The sequence below is a fragment of the Pan troglodytes genome, chromosome 1 (assembly GCF_028858775.2).
Source record: "Pan troglodytes isolate AG18354 chromosome 1, NHGRI_mPanTro3-v2.0_pri, whole genome shotgun sequence".
Taxonomy (NCBI): Eukaryota; Metazoa; Chordata; class Mammalia; order Primates; family Hominidae; genus Pan; species Pan troglodytes.
The window spans coordinates 54,989,672-55,014,234 of NC_072398.2; the positions used below are offsets into that span (position 1 = coordinate 54,989,672).

Consider the following 24,563-nt stretch of genomic DNA (forward strand, 5'->3'; position numbering starts at 1 on the left):
ACAGTTGCTCAGGACAAAGATCTTGGAAGCATCCTAACTGCTCTTTTTTATAATGCAACAGAATATCTGGTCATCTGCCTTTAGAATATAGGCCAGGTCTGATCACTTGTCAACAATTCCACTGTTCCTATCTTAATCCAAGCCACCATTGTCGCTTTTCTGACTATGTAGTAGCTACCATATTGGTCTCCCTTTTTACATTTTACAGTGTATTTCCCCTACAATCTATTATCAATACAACAATCTAATCATTTCAAAATGCAGATTGGTGGTGACTCTTCAATGTCTACAATCAATCTTTACACTTCATGTAAAATCAGAAATCTTTACTGTGTTCCAAAATGCCATACATGTTCTGGCCATAGGATTCTTCTCAGGCCTCATAATCTGCTGTCCTTCTGGATGGCTGTGATCCAGCCACACTGGCACCCTGCTCTTGAAACTGAGCAGATGTTGCTTTTATAGAAGTCTACATTAATTCCCTCTAGAGAGAGGTTCGTATATTTGTAATTCCATCATCAAGACTAGGTTCTATATATAGGCATTTTCCAGAGACTTATTATTGATAATAGTGCATGACACACATCCTTTTTGAGTTAGTTTCTTTGTTTCCATAATGTGAAATTTTCATTTCCTTCTGTAATAAGATGCTATCTTCCCAAATAAAATAATTGACTCTGACTTATTTCTGAAAGTTTATAATTTTTCTAAAGTGTCATACAATCTTTTTCTAAATTTGTATCAGATTCTAAGATCCGATTATTGGGAAATGCTTTGACTACAAAAAAAGTTTAAAGGAAATTGCTTTATGAGAATAGTCATCTAAATTAATAATACATTGTTAGTTTGTGTATACTCAATAAGGAGAAAACAGTCATCTTTATATCCATATTATTCTCCAAGTTTCAGAAAGGTAATCCAGTTGCTGAGAATTCAACAGCCCCTATGATATTAAATGGAAATGTTCATGCAATTACTGACTTTATGGTTCTTAGTTTATTCCTGAGGGAAAGTCAATAAAAGAATAAAGGAAATATACTTCTAACTCTATTGGTTTTAATATGAACATTTTGCTTAATTGCTAATATTGTTTAAACATACATCTCTTTCATCTTAAAGCATTGTTATTCACATCCTCCTCTTGATCAAATAAGGAACTAATTCCATTGAATTATCTTAAATATGTTAATAAGTAAACAATAAATTAAATGATTGTTCCTTTAGAGTCTCTGGCATTCTCTCACATATATCTTCTTCTATTGTCCATATCCACTTTCTTCTACTGATAATATATTTCAGTAAAAATATTCATAGCCATCATTCTCCTTGATGTGGAGCAGATTTTTCCATGTTAGTAAGTGAATGATTATTACCCTTGGTTCTACTTTTGCCCGACATCAGTTTTTCATAGGTGTTCAGCTAGGCACTTGCGGCCTAATCTATTCTTCTCCACATACCAATGAGATACCATCTGGATACAATAACAACAGAAATTCAGTTTTCTAAATTGAAGCTCTGTAGGAATTAGTGATAATGGTTTTTAATTCCTCACCTGACCAATATTAATCACTCATAGTTTCTATGTAATGTAGCTATCCTTTTTTATTCTATATATCTTGTGAACTAAATGTTTTATCTATCAAAGCATACTGCAGAAACAAAGAAGCTAAAAGAGAAAAAAGAGAAAGAAAGAAAAAAAAAAGATCTGCAGGCAGTAAGGGAAGAAAAGAAGAATGGAGCCACAATGAAATAGAAGAGCTCCTGCTTTGTTCCTGCTGGTCCAATGTTTGGAAACTGGCTGGTGCTCTAATTGTATCTCACTGTTTCTCTTTATTTTGGAACAAATGGCTAGAATGACTAGCCCAGTCTCTGACAATTTGGCCTCCATCAGTGACACTGAAGTATTTCCCTCTTCCTCAAATTACTAATAAAATCTAAATAAGCTCTGCTCCCACCTGCTTAAATTTTACATCTACAATATCTGGAGATGAGCCAAATTTATTTGCTATAACCCTATTCATCTTGGAATCTAATTACCAGACACCTCCCTCAGAAGCCTATGCTCAAACTCCATCTCCCACAGTTCCTATTAGTGTGTGGGGAGACACTGACTTGTATCTCCTGCCCCTATTTTAAATTGTATCTCTAATTCCAGGTTAACATAAGACCTGCACATTCTATCACAATCTACCTTCAGAGCAATGGAGAGAAAGATAAGATTAAAATTTCAAATACAGCAAGTCTGCTTATCCCATTGTAAGGGTTTTGATTCGGAAGGACTGGGATCCTGAGACATGAACTTGAGAAACTGGGGTAGATGCACTAGAAAATTTTGAAAACCTAGACTTGTTTCCCTCATAGGATCTTCAGAAGCAGCCCACTCCTCTGCCTCTCAAGACAGCATGCCTCCCCCAGCATAAGTCTCTGCTCCCCCTCATGGCCAGAAGATCAACAAAACAGGATTGTTCACAACGTAACTTGATAAATAAATTGCTATGTTACCTGAAGGAGGAATGATACTATATCATTAAAGATCTGTAGGAGTAAGTCCACATGTACTTGTATGAGCTGGGAGAGAATGGATCTGGTAAGAGCTAGAACAAGAAGGGCAGAACATAAAATTTGGTGAATTTTATAAACATGGAAGAAATCTCCTGTGATAAGAAAATAAACATCCTGATAAGGATGCCAGAAGATAGCATCATTATGCTGCTAGCAAATCCCTGTGAAGCCTAGAGAAAGTAATGATCCACCCTAAGTAAACAGAAATAATAGAACTATTGTGGCAAGTTGAAGAAATATTCAAAAAAAGCCATACAAAACTGAACATGTTTTAGTGGATACCATGTAACATCAAGAGCCTACCAACTGACTATGGTTTACTGAAGACAAATCATAGTTGGTAGGAGATACCTGGGTGAGAAAGGTACTGGAATTAATTGAGAAGTGGAGGATGTTGTCTGCAGGCAACTTGGAAGGAGATACTAATACAGAAGTGACCATCCAGATAGCAAAGGGCATGACATAAAGGAGGTGATAATGATAGTGCTTAACCATCAGTAGCAAGCTGTTTGCAACTGTTGCAAGGAGTAGCAAGATCTTAGTCACAGGCAGGTGACTAACCTTTAGAGATATCCAGGGATGGTAAGTGTAATATGGTTTCCATAGAGACAAGATAGAGAAGAAATTGGCAAAGGGTTTGCTTAATCTATATAAAGGAAGAGACTGTACAATTGATAGACACCTCAATTTAAAGTCAGAAGCTTTATGCCAATTCAGATCTGAGTTTTCATACCTTAAATTGATTGACTCAAAAGATGACCAGGTCCCCAGAGAAAAGGACCTACAAAGTCATGGTAAACAAACACTGTGATGATTCCCTGCATCCTTCCCCCAGGGGACTTATGGCTATTTGTTAGAGTGACTGTATACACAGGAAATGAAAACGTCAAACTTTGGATTTGTGAAAAAGACTCTGGATCCACGGGGGTTAGTGTTTCCATGGCCTGACACAACAAATGTACAATTAAACATAAGTAGCTATGACTGCTTTCCAGTCACTTTTGTTTCCTTGTGTAAAGAATCACCAATCTGGCCTCAGGAATTAATGCTTTGATTACACACTGTGGGAAGGTTGCTAAGAAATGTAAAATGTCTGAAATTTTTACCCTGCTTGCAAAATAAATAGTTACCCTGACAAAGTTTCATAATTCTGGCAAAGAACATGAGACTCCTAGGTCACTTATAAGGAACTTTATTACTCAGGGTACAGTATGAAAAACCACCAATCTTTCAAATCAGGGTGCTTGCAAACCACCTAATCTTTGCCTTGGAATGACATATCTTTGTTAAACTTCTCAGGAAATCCATGCATCCTCCACCCTGGAATGAGCCACTGTATCTTCCAGTGCTGTTTACCTTACAAATATAACTGAAAAGACGGTCCAAAAACACAGTATGATAAAGTCATGCACAAATGAAAAAGACTCATAGAAAATTGTCTCCCATTAATACCCGACACTCATTTCTATACCATTTAACTACTGATGAATTTTCTCACAAGTGTACCATCTGCCTGCCACTTTGACTCTGATTGATATGACTGCCAGGGGCTAGGGCTAAATCAGTTTAATTTGTGTTATGCAGCATTTAACTAAAGCTACTATTAACAGAACCCCCTAACAGCCAAATGAATTATTGACTTCAGCACTGTCCTCCATATTCCCAGTTGAATAAACCCCATAAAGCTAACAGTGTCTACCTTAGAAAGTCAGGTGGCATTCTACTGTAGTTTTTGTATTAACTTTTCTACCAAGTCCAAAGCATTAATACAGGTACAGTGGGTTACATTAAAGATCGCCTAGATACCACCATGGACAACAACAAGGACAATTCCAATACTGCCTAATCCGGATAGCTTCCAGAACTAACACAGTATTTCCTTAAACACTAGAAGGAGTCTTACAACCAACCCTAAGGTGAAAGTCACTGTTTTTTGGTGGGGAGGCAACTTAATACCCAGCTTCGAATATAAGAAATATAATCCCAATGGCACACAAAGGGACTCCTGGAAAGAAAGGGTTATTTACAATTGTCGGAGGCCTCCAAGAAGAGTTACTCTGATTCTCAGTTTCATCATGAGGAAATGTCAACTAACTGTTGGCATGGACGAAGAGAACAGATTGAAATGAGTAGTTCCTTCAAAAATGAAGCCCAGACTCAACCATTTGAAATGAACTAGGAACCCTAGGGTCTACAGGTTGGCAGGAGGAGGGGTGAAAATTGGAAACATTGTCAACTTGTGACCCACGGGTCAGACATAGAGGATCACAAAAGCTTTTGGTTTTTGTAGTGCATATTGTAATGTCCTATTCCCATAGGAAGAAAAACGTTTTTATTTCAAATACAATTAGAAAAGTTTAATTTTTAGAAACTTAAATGCTAAAATGATTTTTATATCTCTATCACATATAGCAGAAATTGCAGTAGACTACCAAAAATTCATCTATAAATTAGTTCATTTAAAAGTCACATTTTAAAATTAAAATACATACTTATTCTCTACATATATTATGCTGTAATTAAAATGACAACTTGGGCAATATTAGAACTCTGATTTAATTGAGGGATGTTTGGCTGATTACAAACAATGTATTCATTTTTTAAAAATGAAATTCTAATTAGCGTTGGCTTCCTGTCAAAATCAGTAATTAAGAAAGTTGTCAAAGTCAATCCTATTATTCATCTTGATAATGAAATTATTTAAACATCAAACATAAACATTCTATTAAAATGAAGAGTATAATTGTTGTTAACATTGCTCACTGGGCTTAATAAATATATCATATCAGCTGCATTATCCACCTAAATACCCATACACAGATGCTTGTGATTAAGAATTTGTAAACTTATCAGAGGCTGAGATTATTTTTAAAATAATATTTAAATATGCTGATTTGGTACAAGTGACAATTGTGGGTAAATAAGGCTCCATTTTTTTTTTTTGAAAGCAAATTACTATGGTTTTATGAGCTCTACTTATTTAAAGTGCTGGATTTATGCCTTTTGGCATATGTCCATGAAACTATTATCCATTGCCAAATATATCCATTGCCCATGGAAGTTTTATCTTGCCTATTTAATTCCTCCTTTCAGCCTTTACCCATCCCTTTTTCCAACCACTGTCAGCTTTTCTTCACTATATATTGGTTTGGATTTTCCAGACTTTTATATGAATGCAATTAGAGATTATGATTGTGGCTCAATTATTTTACTCCCCTTAATTATTTTGAAACATTGAGATTCGTCTGTGGCATCTTATAAATCCATAGTTAATTATTTTTTATTGTTGAGTAGTATTCCATTGTATTGCTATATTCATTCATATTTTGTTGGACATTTGGGTTGTTTCTAGGTATTGTTTTATCCTACTACAAATAAAGATGATATGAACATACATGTTCATGTACAAATCTTTTTATAACATATGTTTTTGTTTATCTTGGATAAATACCTAGAGGTGAAATATCTGGATCATATGGTAAGTCTATATTTACCTATAGTAAACAAACTCATATTTCCATTTCTCCTCCTGTCCACCTTTATGTTATTGTTACAGGATTCCTTTGGTGCTGCTTCACCAGCTGGAAATCTCTGTGGCTGGGTTCTCTCTGCCTGCTCAGCCCAGCAGGCTGAACTGAGCTTGCACTTGCTCAGATCTTGCACCTGCAGTGGCTTGGTACTCAGCCCGCAGCTGGACCGGGCATGCTACAAGCAGCTTCTGCATTGGGCACTGGTGTGTAGACAAGAGGAGCCTGGTGGTGCCTAAAACCTTGGAGATGCCAGCAATTGCAAAGCCCCAAGGAATGTTGCAGCTTCTGCTTGGGGAGTCCTGAGGTCTGAGCCCCCAAGAGATGTCACTGTTCTTCACTTCCATAGCTCAGTGAACATGCTACAGCTCTCTTTCTCCTGTATTTCAGTGAATGATAGCATGTTACAGCTCTCTATCTCCCATAGGCTGGTGGACAGGAGCATGTTAACAGCTCTCTTTTATTCCCACTGCCCATAGCTCGGCAGGTTTCAGGTTTGTGTCCTACAACCAAGAGGAATAAAGTGTGTGGACACCAGAGAGTGCGTAAGGCAGAGAAGAATTCTATTGAGCAACAGAAGGAACACTCTCAGTTGTGAGAGGGGACACAAAAGTGGGTAGCAGTCTGTGTGGTTGAGTCCAGGGTTTTTATGAGCTTACAATGGAGAAATGAATGCTGATTGGTCCATAGGCAGTCTTTGGAAAAAGCACCATTCATTTGGATAAAAGGCATCATCCAGAAGAAACAAATCGAGAAAGAGAGGGTAAGGCAGGAATGGAAGTTCTCACTCCAGTCATGGACTCTATCCAGAACTCGCAGTTAGGATTTTAGGCTTCAGGCTGTCTTTGGCTCGAAGGTCAGGTTTCAACAGGGACCTGTCCCTGTCTGCCTAGGAATTTGTCTGTCTCCTGTCACTATTGCTATTACTGCAGTACCTTTACTTTTTAATTTGTTATAAATCCCAGAATATATTTTCTTCAGCCTGCAGTTATTTAATTTTTAAAAAGATTTAAATTATATGATAAACTCATATGCATATGTGTGTTTGTGTATATATAAATATGTGTGTGTGTGTGTGTGTGTATATATATATATCTCTTATGTCATTCTGGTTCACTCTCCTTCATTTTATATATATATATATATATCAAAACTTCCATCTTTCATTATTTTTCTTCAGCCTGAAAGATGTTAGCATTTCTTAATGTGGATCTCCTGGTGATAAATTATTTCAGTTCTTTTATTTCTGAAAAAAAAATTTCTGTTGTTTCAATTTTAAATGATACTTGTGGTAGGCATAGAATTTTATGGTGATGGTTTTTGTTTTGTCTTTTTGCTTTCAGTTTTTTAAGGGTGCTTCTCCAGTGCTTCTCCTCTACATCCTTGCTTACCTTGTTTCTGACAAGTGATATCTCCCTCTGCCTTTTGTCCCTTTCTGTATAACATGTCCTTTGCCTTTGGATTGTGTTCTCCTTGTGTATGTGTTGAATTGTGTCTTAAAAATTCATATGCTGATATTTTAGGTCCCAGTACCTAAAAAGGTGACTGTATTTGGAGGGAGTATCTTTAAAGAACTAATTAAGGTTAAATGAGGTCATCACGATGGGTTCTAATCCAGTATGACTGATATCCTTATAAGAAGAAATTTGGGAGCAGAAATACACAGACAGGGCCATGTGAAGACAGAGAGAAGACAGCCATCTATAGGCCAAGGAAAAGGGCCTCAGAATGAAATCACTTCTGCTGACACCTTGAACTCAGACTTTTATTTTTCAGAACTATGAAAAAATTAGTTTCTATTGTTTAAGTCACCCAGACTGTGGTACTTCATTAATGCAACCCTGGAAAACTAGTAGAGCCAGTTTTTCACATTTTAAAATTTTCTCCTTGATTTTGAGGAAGTTATTTTTATGAGACTAGGTATAGTTTTCTTCATGTTTTTTACTTAGCCTTCATTGGATTTCCTATAACTGTGGGTGTGGGTTTATTCACCCTTATGTTCCAAGACTCTCCTCCCTCATTCAAAAATACTGAGAAGTCTTTTGGAACTAGAAAAAGGGATCCAGTTACAACAAATGGCCCAGTCCAGGAAGCCTCTTCACCCTGTGTGCTCGAGAAACTCCTCACCCTCCCAGAAATACCTAACAAGTTAGTGGAATAGGCAAAAGATAAATGAGACTCAACAGTAAATAACAGCACGACCCAGACAACCTGTTTTTTTTTTTCCCCCCCAAGGGCACGAGAGCCTCTTCACATGCCCAGGGACATGGTGAAGTCAGAGGGCACTGATAATGGGACCTCTCCACACCCCTTCCTACCTAGAGTCACCAAGCAGCCTGATGAGGGGAAATGCATTCTACCTTCCCAGGCAGTATCAGCAGTACCAGCAAGAGCATCGGCAGCACCAGATAAACCAAGCAGACCAAAGTAACATTGCAAATAGTAAAAATAAACCTGCCATTGGAAATACATCATAGCAAAGCAGGCCAATACTTACATACTAACCTAAAAGGTGTGACTTCTCCCCAAAATAAAATGTTTAAATAGGATCCAGAGTCTCTAAATATAATCAAAAACATGTCTAGGACACAATAAGCAATCACTTATGATATCTAGTAATCAAAAACATTACAGTTTAAATGAGAAAAGGAAATCAACTAACACAAGAAGACAAATCAGATATTGGAATTATCTGACCACAACTTTAAAGCAGTCATCATAAAAATGCTTCAAAATTCAATTGCATGTTTTCTTGAAATAAATGAAAAACTTAGAAAACCTTAACAGAAAAATATAAGTGATAAAAAATAAACTAATGAACAAGTCTTTCTTCTCCTTGGTTAAGTTTATTCCTAAGTATATTGTTCTTTTTGATGCTATTGTAAATGGAATTTTTAATATCTCATTTTCTGGTACTTCATTGTTAGCATATAAAAATACAACTGACTTTGTATGTTTATTTTGCATCGTGAAAATTTACTAAATTTGTTTATTCTAAGTTTTTTGTGGAGTTTTAAGGATTTTTACTATATGTTTATGTCATCTGCAAACAGATAATTTTGTTGCTTTCTTTCCACTTTGGATTCCTTTTATTTCTTTTTCTTGCCAAATTGCTCTCACTAGGACTTCCAGTACCTGAGTGAATAGAAGTAGAGAAAGTGGGCATTCTGGTTTTGTTTTTGATGTTAGAAGAAGCTTTTCGTTTTTCACTGTTGAGTCTCATATTGGCCATGGGCTTATCATAGGTGGCAATTACATTCTATGGTTAAGGAAAGCTAAAATAATTTGTCCCTGGGAGTCCTAATTTTAATGATTGGCTAAAGAATGCTCTTCATTCAGGAATGATATGATACAAAAGTTTACTTAGAACATCAAGGAAGGAAAAAAGATGATAGAAAGTTTGGAAATATGAATACATATAACACACTATATTTTCCTCTTTAGTTTTATAATTGTATTTGATGATTGAAACAAAGATTTTTAACACTATCTGAGATAGTAGTAGTGTCTCAGGAAAAATAAAGGTACCTAAATAGAAATTAAGTCTCCACATTCCACTTGACATGGTAATTGTTACTGATAGAATGTTATAAGTCACCTGTGAATGATATACAAAGCAACTGTGATGGGAAGTATACAAAGAGATACAGTCAAAAATACTGTTAATAAACCAAGACTGACCCCCACCAAATGTTCACTAGCCCACAGAAAGGCAGGAAAAAAGAGAAAAATAATTCCTTCCTCACATAGGAAAGGTATCTCCACAAGCCCCTCACCACTGGATCTACAGAAAGCTTCTATGGTGGCAAGTCTCTGAACCCTTGTTGGATTTATTTCCCACCTTCCTTCAAACAAATGACTTACCAATACATCTAGAATTGTTGCTATTTCTTATTCACCTGGTCCAACCAGCATTACACCAGCATCAATTTATGCTATAATATGGAGAGGCTACAAAAAAAGAAATAAAACTACTATATCATTCATTCAGACATTTCTTTTTGGAAAATTTTCTCACATCAATGATATGTTTTTCTTTTATCCAAAACACAGATCAAAGATGCTCTAGGAAAGATTAACAGGAGTTCCCTAAGTCAAGTAAACATCTATTATTACCCTCTCTCCTCCAAAATACTATACATTCATATGACAAGTGTGTTTGTTGTTGTGCATTTATAATTCTTCAGTATTGAAGGTTGAGCTAATTATGTTTCAGAATGCAAGAGAAACCATAAAATGATGTGTAGCTTGTGTTATTAAGATATTTCTGGATGTATTTATTTATTCTATGTCACTTCCTTTCCCATGCTCCTCATGAGCCCAATGGCAATAGTTCTAATATGTTGAATATTTTACTTTATGTGTGTTATTTTGAAATGTGTTAAATTTCAAATTTGTGTATATGGTTTTTTATATATATTATATATATATTTAGATGTATGTGTAAAACATATACCTTATTTTTTCTCAAATATATTTCTATGCTTCAATCATATTATATGATTGAAGTACATTGAATACATTTCTTTCAATCACCTCATAAGTCATTTTTCATATATTCTATGTATACCTCATATACTCTTCTGAAAGTGGACTGATTAACTGCAACTTCCAATGTCACAAAGAATGCCATATAGAATACTGGGTCCTTTTGTGGACCAGTGTTAGAATTACTTTGAAATACATACTGAGTAATGAAATAAATCATGCATATTCTTAATTTAAATAAATACTGCCAGGTTACTTTCCAGGAGAGCTGCTCCATCAGTGCATGAAGATTCGTACTATTTAATTCATCACATTTTTAATCTTTACTAGTCTAATAAGCGTAAGTAAAATCTATTATTATTTTACTGTGCTTTGCTCTGATTATGAAAGGATTTCACCATCTCTTGATATGATTTTTAGCATTCTGGAGTTCCTCTTCTAAAACTTGTCTATTATATTCTTTGCCTGTCTATTGTGGTTCCAGTATTTTTCTAGTTACTTTTCAGGAGTCCCTTGTATATTCTCATTCATTCTCAGTTTTACACAATAAGAGTATTTTATCAAAGTGTTCCTTTCTGATATTTCTGTCCATAATGTGCTTTGTTTTGTTTTTAAAAAATTCTTAGTTTTGATATATTCATTTTTTTTTGGTTGCTAGTTTAGGGATTGTAATTTCAGAGTATATAGAAATACTTTCCTACCCTATGACACAATGATATCACCCTTATTATTCATTCTGTTTTCAGATTTGTAAATCACAATTAGGTCTTATTTAATCTGTAGTTCATATTTATATAAGGCATGCTTTCCAAATTTAGTTTTATTTTTCTCCATTTAGTTTTTCCTAAGTCATTAAACCAAGATGAGTTTATATTATTATTTGTGTTGCTGGTCTATGCAAATGCTATTATATTTGATACATTCATCTTGGGATTGGCAGCCTTGCCAGGAGAAAGATCCCTAGAGCCTGTTTCTCACAGTTATTACAACTAAAATATCAGAACATAACATGAAGAGCATCTACCAGAGGACTATGAAAAGCTGACAACAGGCAGATCATGGAAGAAAGTGAAATATAAAATAATGAACCATAAAGTTTTGAGTATCACAACTCTTTTTCTCACTTTTATCTTACTATTTTGACATAAAGGGGGTGCCAATTCTCAGAACTGCATCAGGGGTGAACACAGCAAAAACTCTAAAAGAAAGTCTCCTCTTTCTAGCTAGAGGACTGAAAAGAGACCACATGAGCCAAAGAATGTGGGAGGAATTGCATCCTTTTCATTTTCTTTCTTTTTAAGTTCCCTTTTGTTTCTGCATTCCGAAGCTACTCCATTAGAAGAGCTTCATGGTGGTGCTCAGGTTTATGATCCACGTTTGTTAGCACTTCTCTCTGTATTTCCCCTTCGTGGATGGCCTATTTTAATGTTTTGGTCATATTCTGTAATCCCTCAGTGTCCAAACTATGGATCACTGATTGTGCCCTGACCAACAAATTCTGAGGGCTGTTTCTGGCTAAGCCTATTCTATTTAATGGTATGTATTAGTCCTGTGGTCTATCCCAACATATGTCAACCCATATCCTACATCTTTTACCAACAACGGACAATAATATTGGCTGAAAGACAGAGATGATCCAAATAATTTTACTCTTGCCCCTAACTCTTTGTACAGTTCTGTGTGTTTTAGTAAGGAAAACAGGAGCAGAATAAGTATAGACTTAAAAATAAAATTAGAAATTTTGAGGCAAACTCCAAAATAGAAATTTGCTTTATAGAATATTATATCATGAACTTTAATGGTCAGAGTGCTGATGCAAAACAGAGAAAATATGAAAAAGCTTTCATACAAAATTGATCCAATTTTGTGCCAGACTATTTAGAACTAGTTTCCTTGAGTAGAAGCTATCTTGCACTTTAGTATGAAGGAGGTTCTGACTGAATAGCAGTTGCTATTAGTTGCTGTACTGATTTTTCATATCTCTGTTTCATAACTAGACTTAATAACTACATTATTATAAGACATTCTGAAATGTATCCACCTTCTTCTGAGTTATCTTGTAAAACTATCTAAATGAGTAGTTTTTCACTTTTAACACTGCCATACTTAAGATTCAAGGGCTAAAGGAGATTTCCAATGGGGCAATGAGGACCTATGACAGTAGATGGAAGGAAGCAGTTGTAAGAGGGGAAGTAAGAGGAAGAGTTGTGGATGTGTAGCATGTTTATACCTCTCACAAGCTCTGTAATGACAACAGACACTTCTGGATTCCATTCATACCTCATGGCCACAAGCAGGAATATCTCCTTCCTAGACTGAGTGGTTTCCAAGGTTAATCATTGCCATTCTCTCTATCAATCACTTAGCAAAGAACTAATCTTTATCTATTACACATAAGTAAAATCTATTTCAAAAATGACCATCTCAAACTTAAACAGAAGGAATGAATAATGAGAGGAATAAAGGTAAAATAGGGAAGTAATAGAAAATGAAAACAGAAGGGCCTGTGTTAAATCTGGTGTCCATGATTAATTTATATGGAAAATATTCGTGAAGCATACAGTATTAGTAAAAATAAATAAATAAATAAAGTAGCTAAGAGAAAGAGCTGTAAAATCTTGGGATTCTTGACTCAGATATGCTATTTTTGTCAAGTTACACAAATAAAAGGGTGTGCCATTAGACATATACCCTGGAATTAAGGCAGGTTTAGGAGGATAGCCATGGTAAACAGTGGCTGATTGTGCAATTAAAAATGTTCAGAAGTTCAAAAATTTCCAGTCTCAGATCAGTTCAAAAATAATAAGAATTATCAATAAATAGGAGAAAATTGGTAATAATACAAGTAGCTCATTCTTAGAGATCCAAAAATAGAGATAATTTGAACTTGATTAATCTGAGTTTGGGAGAGGACTGCTAATTATGATAACAGAAGATGCAGTGGCATTCAAAGCAGACACAGACTTCCATACACAGAGGAGGAAATTGTTCCTTAGAGGACAATAGAGAAGCCCCTCTGCTTAACAATGGGGCATCCTGTGAAATTACAATCCAACCAGAAAGATGATCACATACCAGCATTTTCCACTGTAAATTTCCAAAAATATTAGTTGTGTAGGATATTAACAGATGATGTATAAAATGTCCGAATTATTGCTTATGTGAAGGAAAAATACCCCAAATCTACAGCTATCCTGTAATTTTGATTTTTGCCTCCCGAGCTTAGTCTAACCACCATTCTGTGCTCAGGTTCCACCTCTCTGTGTTGCAGTTTGTCCATAAGCAGAAAACAGAGTAATCATGGCCATCACTTTGTGAGTTTCTCTATTCTGAGGCATTGCAGTTCTATTCTGCTTGAGTAAAAATTTAATATATTTTAATATATTTTGTCCAGTTTTCAGTGCCAAAAACTCCATTATGGCTGAAGATAAATTTTAATTCAATTACTCTAACTTATTTTCTCACTTAATCCTAGACTATACTAGTCTTGTATACTCTGTCCAGAGAAACATTCTTAACATGTCTACAAAATGGTCATAATGAAACATTCTTAAAGATATGAATGGCGTTCATTATATACTGTTTATGTAGGCAACAAAACTCTTGTGTTTTAGTGAAAATCTATCAAAATAACAAATAAGATTTAGTAGTATATCAAGGGTTATGTTTTAGGTGCTTAGTAATATTATTCATCCAAATATTTAACTTTTTATTTTTATTCATAATTTTGTTCTAATTTATTAGAGGTCACATTCTCAGATGCGTTAATTTGACATGTAAGCATTTTTGCCATGTTTCTATTGGTTTTAAAATATCAATAAATAAACCTCTACTATGTCTGAAACATTCACATGTAGATAAAATATCTTGTATTTAAACTGCTCTAGGTTATACTGTTAAATTTATGGGCTTTTCGGAGTTTTTTCTCTAGTTTTGCAATTCTGCTATTTTACTAGAAATGGATATTCACCCTTATTTGAAACTGTTTGCTGACTCTAATGACATTCCTGAGAATTATGAAAAATTCCTTCAGAAACTCACACTTGTTTCATAGAAAAATTGTATTATATTATATTGGGGCCTACTTATTCTTGTAGGAGCTGTGGAAATATTACATTTACACAGAAAATACACTCAGTTTACCTTGTGCAACATTGTATTAGAGTCATATCTAATTAGATTTGCCATTTGTCCACGTTGATATTGCCTTAGGCACTGCAGATTATGAAGTTTAGGAATGACAAAAATACAAGAATTACACAGCAGCTGTTAGAATCATGAAGTTCAGCAGTTTCTCTAAGAGGAAATATAAATAATACATATTTTAAGCTTTTTGATAGAGGAAATATTTAGTGACACTGTACATTATTCCTTTCAGTTTGTGATCCATAAGTCTTCTAAAATCAATTTTAAATCCTCTACCTTATTGTAATTTTGTGAGAGTTTTGGGGCAGTAATTTCTTCCTTAATCGGCATTCAGTTCTCACATATCAAGAAGAAATAAAATATGCTTTCATGTTACGTAATATGTAGGTAGAGTTTTACTTTTGAACTTTGAGTTATTTTCAAAATGAACATTGTTCATCATACACTTAGATCAATCCATATCGGAAGCAAAATAATACATAAGAATCTTGATATTTATGAATGAGACTATGCAGGTGCATGGCATTAAAATATTTTTAAAGGTTTTCTATTGATAGAGAAAGATGTGTGAAATCTGAAAATAATTTAAACAATTGTAGGTAATGCTTATTTAAAGAGTATCTTATAATAAAATTGCACTAAGAAATATATGTGTTCTCTTGATAAAAATCCCAATTTATTGACTATAGACAGTTCTAATTAAAAACATCAAAGTTAATCATCCTTTTCCAAAACATAAACCTTCTGTCTTCAAAGATGAGTAATAGTTACAGCCGTTGTTTTGATTGCTCAGTGTTCAAGGACTGAATTCCTAAGTAATTTTTATCCACGCATTTCAAATAATAATCCACAGCCCTACTATGACAGAAATGCAAGCCTATGAGATAAATGAGGATGGTCCAATTTGTAAAGGTGTCAGCACAGTAAAAGTGTTACCATCTGTGCTTCAGTGGCTTCAGGTATATGGAGTTGTAATAAATAGGGTGAATCATTTCATTATTCTCCTTTTCTCCATCCAGGTATTTAGATTTGTTTCTAAAATCTTATTTCATCATAAGAATCACTAGGAGCGTTTGGAAAAAAATATAAATTGGTAGGATAACCCACATTTATAACAGAGACTGTACAGGGGAAAAGCTATGGGATTAGCATATTAAACAAATTCTGTGTGTTTTTTGCTCTCCTGTAAATTTGAAGAGAATAATTTTGACTAGTGATCCTAAAAATGCAGTCCTTAGGCCTAGCCAGAGGAATAAAGGAAGACAAATAAATAAAAGCTACCACATTATGAAAGAGAAAGTTAAATTATCTTTCTTCCCTGATGACATAATCTTATATTTAGAAAACCCCAAAGACTTCTCCAAAAGACTCCTAGACTTTATAAATGACTTCAGTAAAGTTTCAGGATACGAAAACAATGTACAAAAATCAGTAGCATTTCTATATACCAATAATGTTCAAGCTGAAAACTAAATCAGTAACCCAATCACATTTACAATAGACACAACAAAATAACAGTAGCATTACTATATGCCAATAAAGTTCAAACTGAAAACTAAATCAATAATCACATTTACAATAGACACACACGAAAATAAAATACCCAGGAAAACAGTTAACCAAGGAGGCAAAAGATCCCTATGACAAGAACTACAAATCACTACAATAAATCATAGATGACACAAACAAATGGAAAAATGCCAGGCATGAGGCTCACGCCTGCAATCCCAACACGTTGGTAGGTTGAGGCAGGAGGATTGCTTGATCCCAAGAGTCTGAGACAAGCCTGAGCAATGTACTGAGATCCTCTACATAGTGAGATATCTCTATTAAAAATTTTAAAAATTATCCAGGTGTGGTGGTACATACCTGTGATTCTAGCTACTCAGGATGCTGAGGTGATTGGAGCATTTGAGCCTGAGAGGTTGAGGCTGCAGTGAGACATGATCATGCCACTGCACTCCAGCCTGGGCAACAGTGTATGACCTTGTTAAAAAAAAAAAAGAAAAGGAAAGGAAAGGAAAGAAAACAGAAAAACATCCCATGTTAATGGATTGGAAGTATAAACATCATTAAAGTGACCACACTGCCAAAAGCAATATGCAGAGATCCAATGCAACTCCTATCAAATTACCAATGTCGTTTTCCACAGAATTAGAAAAATAATTCTAAAATTAATATGGAACCAAAAATGAGCCGGAATAGACAAAGCAAACCTAAGCAAAGAGAGAGCAAAGCTAGAGGTCTCATATTACCTAACTTCAAATTATACCACAAGGCTATGGTAATCAAAATAACATGGTACTTGTACAAAAATAGATGCACTGATCAGAAATGAAGCCACATGCCTACAACCAACAGATCTTTGATAAAGTTGACAAAAATGCACAATGGGAAAAGGACTCCCCCTTCAGTAAATGGTGCTGGACAAACTGGCTAATGATATGTCGAAGAAAGAAACTGGATCCCTATAACTCAGCATATACAAAAATTAACTCAAAATTGATTAAAGACTTAAATGTAAGCCCCAAAACTATAAACATTCTAGAAGAGAACCTAGTACAAACTCTTCCAGACATTGGCCTAGGCAAGTAACTTGTGACTAAGGCTTCAAAAGCAAATGCAACTGAAACAAAAAAAATAAACAAATGAGACTTACTTTAACTAAAAACTTCTGCACAGCAAAAGAAATAACCAACAGAGTAAACGACAACCTACAGAATGGGAGAAGATATTTGCAAACTATGCATATGACAAAGGACCAATATCAGAATCTACAAGAACTTAACAACAACAACACACACACACAAGAAAATTACTACATTCAAAACTGGGCAAAGAACATGAACAGACAGTTCTCTAAAAAAGACATGCAAGTGGCCCACAAACATATGAAAAAAATCAACACTACTAATCACCAGAGAAATGCAATGCAAATTAAAAACACAGTGAGATACAATCTCACTCTAGTCAGAATGGCTATTATTAAAAAGTCAAAAACAACAGATGTGAAGAAAAGGTAATGTTCATATACTCTTTTTGAGATCATAAATTAGTACAACATCTATGGAAAACAGTATGGAGATTTCACAAAGAACTAGAAATAGAACTATTATTTGACCCAGGAATCCCACTTCTGGGCGTCTACTCAAAGGAAAAGAAACTGTTACACCAAAAAGACATCTGCACTTGCATATTTGTTGCAGCACAATTCACAGCAGCACGATTCACAGCAGTAAAGTCAACCTATGTGTCTAGAAGTGAATGATTAGATTTAAAATGTGGTATATATACACCCTGGAATACTACACAGTTATATAAAAATAATGTCTTTTGCAGCAAAATTGATGGAGTTGCAGGTTATTATCCTAAGTGAAATAACTCAGAAACAGAAAATAAAAAACTTAATGTTCTCACTTATAAGTGAAAGCTAAACAATGAGTATATATGGACATACAGAAGGAAATAATAGACACTGGGGCTGCCAAAAGGGGGGAAGGTGGTAGGAGGGTCAGGGTTAAAAAAATTACCTATTGGGTAGAATATTTTCTATTTGAGTGATAGATACACTAGAAACCCAAACCCCGCCACTAGGCAATATATCCGTATAACAAACCTGCACATGTATCTCCTGTATCTATAAAAATAAAAAATAAGAAAAAAATGAAAAAATAAAAGTGCTGTCCTCTGGCCAGCGGTATTACTATCACCAGGAAAACACTTAATACCTCCAGATTCTCGGGTGATGTCCTGAATCTACTCCATCCGACACTTTGGGGTAGGGTCCAGTGTTAATTAGCCCTCCAAGTGATTCTGATGGACACCTAAATTTGAAAACCACTGATATGACCGGCTAAACAAGTATGAACCACAGTGATGTACTCATTGGCTTTTAGGTAATGGCATCAGCTATTTCTCTAGGAATTCACCTCGAATTAGTTGACAGGCATTCATTGCTCTCCAAGTGGTTTTCTAGTTCTTAAATTGCATAAGGTTCTGTGATTCACATTACATAGTCAACCTCATGCAACTAAATTGATTTTTGTTTTATTTTATTCTTCTCTTAATAGAGATAATGATACTCTTCACTTTATGGAGTCAAGATATTTCACAAAATGAATTAAGCTCAAAGATCTATGATATAGATCCATAGGAAATATCTAGGATATTTCCAGTATCTTAGAAGATTAAATAATATTGTTATAATTACTTATGAAAATGCTTTCAACATGCATTCATTTATGGTTTTGATATTTTCAGTAATTAGCACTAGTTTTAAATTAATTTAGTGAAGCTGTGTGTGTGTGTGTGTACACATAAGTCTTTTTAGGTTTCAACAAAGCCATTAAATTGTTAATATTTTTTATAATGAAGATTTTATATATATTCATAGTGGTTAAACAATGGTCTTTCAATGTCTCTAACGTATTTTGACTGCATATTCTGTAACTCACATTAGGGTTATATGACAAATAGGATCTCATATGTTAAAACCCTTTTATCTTTACATTTATGGAGAGTTATACTAGGGCTTTGTTTAAGATATGGTTTAAAGTTCTCTGGTGGGATGTATTTTGTCCATTTGGTCTGATATAACAAAATACCATAATGTTGGCAGCTTTATAAAGCTTATAAACAACAAAACTTTATTTCTTACAGTTCTGGAAGCAGGCTGGGAAGTCCAAGATTAAGGTGCTATCAGACTCAGTGTCTGATGAGGCTAAACTTCCTCTTAGACAGTCATCTTCTTACTCTAGCCTCACATGACCAAAGGGATGAGAGAGGTCTCTCGGGCCACTTTTATAAGGGTACTAACCCCATTCATGAAGGCTCTGCCCTGATAACCTAATCACCTCCCAAAGGTCCCACCTCCTAATATTCTCACCCTGGGGCTTAATATATGAAGCACCTAAACACCCAGACCATATAAAGGTTAATGGCATGGTCAGTATCAGAATTACATGTGAAAGTGAGAGTGTGTGCTTTTAGATTAATATTTTTCCTGATTTCCCTTCCCTAAAGTACCAGACATTTATTTAGCATGAGGAATCTATCAGCACAGGCAGAATAACTTGTTCCCTAATTGCAGGAATAGGCAATGCCTAAGTAGAGATCTAAGGGTTGCTAAAACCATGGCTGCTTTTATGTCACTGCGGAAAGATGCTAATACTTTCATTATAGAGTACTAGCCACAGTCAAACTTTGTATCATTTCCAATGTCCAGAAGTAGCCACGTAATTAAATACTTCTTGGTGCTTTTTACTGATATGACAGTGGCTGCTAACAAACCAGACATTAGGAAAAGGGATTTATAGATTCTTCCATACACAGCTTCAAGTAACAGCAATCCTAACGTTTGTGCTCATTAATTAGTTTAGTTTAGGTCCAGTGTAGTAACTTAAAATAAACTAGATGATCATTAAGAAACCACAGAACTTGATTTTTTAAATAATATTACTTTGTTCCCAGGCTTTGTGTCATTTTTTTCCTGTCACTCAATAGAAATATGCATTGTTTAACATGAGAAATATCCAAAGTATGTCATAGAAGAGATTTAGATATTTAAGTTTCTTCAACTAACAAGTATGGCATTTGCTGATTTGCTATTTGCCATATAAAAAAAGAAAAAGCTATAGTTTTCTTCTCTCAGAACAAAAGCAAAGTTGCTTTCTAGATAAGGTACATAAAATGTTATATAATTACTTTCTTATATATGCTGCAGGCTTACCATGTCCCATAACTGTATAATAGAAAATTGACTTGGCAAAAGACATACATGTGATGGTTTCTGGATTAAGATTGAGGATATGAAGTGGTCCAAATAAGGTGAATTAATTACTCTCTTGTAAATCTTCTACAGCTTGGTAGACACTTGTGCACTGTATGAGTCCATTTTCATGCTCCTGATAAAGACATACCCCAGACTGAGAAGAAAAGGAGGTTTAATTGGACTTACAGTTCCACATGGCTGGAGAGGCCTCAGAAACATGGTGGGAGGCAAAAAGCACTTCTTACATAGCGGCAGCAAGAGAAAATGAGGAAGAAGCAAAAGCGGAAACCCTGATAAACCCATCAGATCAGGTGAGACTCATTCACTATCATAATAGCACAGGAAAGAAGTGACCACATGATTCAATTTCCTCCCGCTGGGTCCATCCCACAACAAGTGGGAATTCTGGGAGATACAATACAAGTTGAGATTTGGGTGGGGACACAGCCAATCCGTATCATGCACTGTGTACATAATTAGATGTTTGACCAAATTTTTAAAAAAATGGCTATACAGAGAAAGACTTGTAGTAATTAATCTGGTAATTATGAGCCCAGGTTTTAGGGTCAAGTTTCAGTGTTTAAATCCTTGATCCACCATTTAACATTTGGGCAAATTGGGCAAGTTATATAACCTTTCTAACATCTATATTATTAAAGTACAATTAATTTAATATTTTATAGTCATTATTATTTCATAATGGCCTTCCACATTTTCAGTAAAATTGTATAAATAAAATTAAACTCTATATTTACATAAAATAAATATTTTTAACATTATGTATTAGTTAAAAGTACTTAGATAATATCCATTCGGTATCCATCTATTTTTACATAATTCTTTTCATCCTTCTTTTCATCTCACACAGTTAAGTTTCTCAGTTACTTTTCTGGGTGAAGACTCTAAATGTTTTTAAGCAGTCTCTCACTCTTGATTAGTCTGTATTCTAAAAGATTAAGTTTCAAGTCTTTCCCTGTCTGGCTTTTGGTCGAATAATTCGACTCTTATTATAAATGCAGTGTTTCATATTCTGACTGATGTTTTTATCATATAGAAATAGCTTATGGTTTGGTTCTATATAGTAAATGTTTGTTTATTTTCTTTTTGATAAAATAATTTTTAAAGACTAATTCTTATGTTTCATACCTGAAATTTGTAAAATGTGTCTTAAAAATGGCTGTACAGTTTTTCCTCCCATTCCAAAGAGTTAGACTCTGTTAAGATGTATAGTGTCTGCCAACTCAAATCAGACAACACATTCTACATCTATTATCAAGTAATGTTGGACTCTTGAGTGACCTGACTGTCCTATTCTGATTAATAGCATTATTCGTTTCTTCAGCCTTTGAACATAAAGCATGAGAAGGTCATTCATTTATGTGAATAGCAGATGGAAGGAAGTAACATTTATGAAATACCTATTCAAACCAGGCAATATTCAGCACAGGAATATAAGATTGTATGAAATGTCAGTCTTCCTTAAAAGACACAGTAAGCTATAGAGTAATACATAAATAACTATAATCTAATAAGAAACAGCAGTACGTTGGTTAAGTGCAAGAGATTTCAAGCAGAAAAATCTAAGCACAAGTCCCAATTGTACAATTTATTAATTATGAGACTTGTGGAAGTTCTATAACTTCTGAAATTCTGACTTTTCTAATATATGAAAATAAATAAGAAATGTCCCATTTTTCATAATTTTGGCTATTAATATAACATGCCACAAATGGGAAAATGTCATGGATGCTCTGTAAACATATTCACAAAATACAAGTGTAGAAATAAAGTAAATAGAAATAAAGCTTGAGGAAAAATTGAAAAAGTATGTTTCATATGTTTTCCTCAAACTTCAGCAAGGTCTAAAAAATACCAATAAATAAAGAAAAGTTTGATAACTACTGTAGACATTAAAGGTATTAATATTCACTAAATTTATACAGTAAATGTACATAGAGGTCTACAATAATTGTAAATTCCAAAATATCTTAATTGTGTTATTCTCTAGAGGGAGGAGGAATATTATTATGCATTATTTTTCAAAGGTGAATTGTAAATCAATGGATGTTTTTTCTATTATTCCGATTTCTTTGTTCATTATATGAAATATTTTATATTTAATAACATTAAGTCATAATTTTAAAAATATTATTGTTATTGAAGGACTACTAATATCACAATGGCAACTGGTTGATGGCAACCAGTTAAAGGATTTGTATGAGTTGTTTGGTAATGGGTAGAAATTGAGATGTTGTGAGTGAGAAAAATGTTATCTTTCATAAGGAGATTAGGAGACTCTAAAAACTACAAATAAAAAAGAGGGATAAGCTTCAAATTTCTTATCATGGTGTTATCAGGAGTACCAAAATCAAAAATGGGTAAAAAAATTAACTCGAGTTGAATTACAGATGGGATGAGGCACTAGAGTTTTTCACTTAATTATAATGTTGTAAACCTTTTATACAGTTTGGTTCTTTAACATGCATGTTAAAAATCTAGTCATTTTGTAATATAATGTTGTGCCAAGAAAATAAATTAATATGCACTTTTTTTAGTAAAAGCCCCTGTAATAATTGTGCTAGAAAACAGAATCTTGTAACAGATTTGTTTCAGTTGTTTGTTGTGTTGATTCCATTCTTGAGAAAGTTTCTGTTATCACTAAATAAACATATTTAGGAAATAAGGGAATATTTATGTACATTTATTTTTGAATTCAAAAGTCAACATTGTACATTCCATTAAATATAATGTAAATCTGTCAGTTGGATTTAACTTTGAACAAAGATTATGCATCCATAAAATGTAGGATGCTGGAAAAAATCATATTTTATTTGAAAATTTGTGATATCAGCATAAAAAATATAGAGGTTGCTATAACTGCAAACAAAATATGCTTTCATTGTGGAAGAGTAAGTTAAGTGCATCTTGGTTTAGAAAAGAAAACAAGCATGTGAAATTAAACTGATGTGCTTTTGAATAAGAGATGCTTCCTTTCATATTAGCAATAGATGCTTATATTCTGGAAACCAGATTATCTTATTTTGATTTTGTTTCATTTAATTTATTTGCTGTTGTCCTTTGACATAAGTTCACTGAACTACAAAATAACTATCATTTATGAAGCCCCCACAGTCCAGATAAAATGTAGCCATTTTGCTTTTCATTAGGAATTTCCATGAAACTGTTCTTCAATACCACGAGTTAACGTGCTTTCTCAATGTGCTACTATCCAATTGGGATCAGAATTTGTTATTTGTAATATATTTTAATATTCTTTTTTTAACTGCAGTGTCTATTTTCTAAATACACTATTTTTATGAGTTTCCACTAAAATTGTAATGATGACCCTACATAAAATACAGGTTTAGAATGTATGAAAGCCATTGTATAAAGAAAAGGCAGCATTTAATGATTTTGGAAGCTTGCTAATTTATTCACACTCTCTGGCTCCTCCCTTTCTCAAAGCCCCCCCCCCCCAGATTGACCATTCAAAGAAGAAACTGATATTATGAACCAGCACTTCATTTCTACAAAATGGCATTTTAAAAAAATTCTTAATTATTCATTTGGCAAAGAAACACTATTATCCTTGCATTTTTAAAAACTGCTTCTTCATATTCAAGGTCACATAAGCATAGATAATTACACATTATCTCAGTTCCTTGGGAACATTTTAATGACTATTTAGTAATTCTTCAGATTTTATAGTCATATTAGGAAAGAAACTAGATTGCTATTTAGTTAAAAATAAAAACATGGTATGGATCAAATATAACACAAACAAATAAAACTCTACATAAAATTTCTTAACAAAAACTACTACAAAAGTAAATAATGTTCTCATCTTTGATAAATTCAAGGTTGTCTCTTCACACCTGACTTTTGCCCAATTTTTCTAACTTTGTATCTTCTATCCGTGAGCAGTCCTAGCCTTGACTCTTTTTCTTTCCTTGCTTTACATTGTTCACACAATAAAGAGTAAACAGATAGGGATTTCTGTTCTCTGTAACCCTACTCTCTAAAATCCTACATGTGCTAGCAAAGCATAAACACTTTCTCAAAACTACAGT

At 34.1% G+C, this 24,563-nt stretch overlaps 1 long non-coding RNA gene across 1 annotated transcript in view; it reads left to right on the plus strand.

Annotated features, from left to right (window-relative positions):
- LOC134808458 (uncharacterized) overlaps positions 1-23,170 on the plus strand; it is a 191,524-nt gene extending 168,354 nt beyond the window's left edge. Inside the window, exon 3 of the long non-coding RNA XR_010151417.1 lies at positions 20,584-23,170. This is a non-coding gene — a long non-coding RNA (uncharacterized LOC134808458). The remainder of the gene's footprint in view (positions 1-20,583) is intronic.
- Positions 23,171-24,563: the final 1,393 nt, after the last annotated feature.